This window comes from Python bivittatus, unplaced genomic scaffold (assembly GCF_059951505.1).
Source record: "Python bivittatus isolate LINGU-HERP-01145 unplaced genomic scaffold, Pbiv_v1 ctg000480_np1212, whole genome shotgun sequence".
Taxonomy (NCBI): Eukaryota; Metazoa; Chordata; class Lepidosauria; order Squamata; family Pythonidae; genus Python; species Python bivittatus.
The window spans coordinates 95,211,765-95,213,344 of NW_028277075.1; positions in this window are offsets into that span (position 1 = coordinate 95,211,765).

Below are 1,580 nucleotides of genomic sequence, written 5' to 3' on the forward strand. Positions count from 1 at the left end.
AACAGGTTAAAAAAAACCAAGATTGAAAAGTGGGCAGAATGTCACAACCATCAGAAAGAGTGTCAAGGGGAATAATTCTTTTGACTAACACTTGAAGCATGGTTGTCACCTTTCATGATTGCCTCTTAGCTATTTATGGTTTGTCTCAGCAAGTTGGACAACATGTGGTCTTTGGCCTAATTTCTTATGATCTTTGCTGTAATTTCAAAAGCTTCCTGCAATGATCCAGAAAGAGTCATCTTTCTCTTCCTTGGCAGTTTTCTGGATTGGGAGAGACAGACAGACAGACAGACAGGAAGGAAGGAAGGAAGGAAGGAAGGAAGGAAGGAAGGAAGGAAGGAAGGAAGGAAGGAAGGAAGGAAGGAAGGAAGGAAGGAAGGAGTTTTAAAAATGGAGAGAATGGGTGGCTTTTCAGACTTGGACACTGTCCTCCATTGATATATGACTATGAACAGCATTGGTACGCTTGTTTGATTACTTTATACTCTGCCTTTCTGTTTATTTCCACACTCAAGGCTGCTTAAAGTAACAGTAATAATTATATACAGTAGCAAACAGAACAAAATTAAAACAGTTAAAATCAGAGGTAACACTGGTAATTAAAGTAATTAACAATTAAAAACTTGGTGACAGAGATTAGTTAGAAGGTAGTCAACTCTGGATTAACCATTAAGCAAAAGAAGTACCTGCTTAGGGCACCAAGGGAAGGGGGGCACCCCTGAGCTTTTCCCCCTAGCTATCATGCCCTTAACTCTTTCCCTGCCTCACTCAACTATAGTTTTCAGCACTTATTAAATCTTAATGTTTTGTCAGTTAAGCAATGCAAGGGATGAGACATTAAACTGGCCCTGGCAGCAGGAGAGATCAGCGTTAACGGTAACTGACAGCTTCCAACTCCAAAACTCTTAATGATCTCTTCCAGAAGTTTCATGGATATGTTTAATAGTGTAGGAGACAAAACAGAACCTTGTGGAACGTCATAGGTTAATGACATTGGTGTTGGCCATTAGTCTCCCAGCCCCACTTTCTGGGTGTGTCCTGACAGGAAAGACTGGAACTATTGCAACTTGTAAACTGTATATGAGGTCAAGAACCATCTATCAATACACATAATTAAAGAAAACAAAATGAGAAGAACAAAGCAATAAAATTTGCAGAGGTGAGCTGAAATCATTGAACTTTTCCAATGACATGGGTAAGATATAGCCATTACTGTTCAGGAGCTAACATTTTAAACTTCTCAGGTGTCAGAAAGAGAGACAGAGAGCTGTACTATTGGCCACCAAACAGTAATGGCTATAGTGTAAATCATAGCTACTTTTGTAGATGTATCTGAAGATAAACTGACCAGTAGAAGACAAACTTTCTCCTTGTCCCACCTATTGAGGCAATTTAATAGAAGGAAGTTATTATGTCTGTGTGTCAAACCATGAAAAAGGAGCAAAGGAATAAGACTTTCATGATAAACTTTGTTTCTTCCAATGGGCAAGGGCATAATCCATCTTGGATTGAAATGCTATTGTATCTCCCTTTAACTAGCATAGATGGTAGCATTCAATCTAGCCAGGGAGAAGACTCTT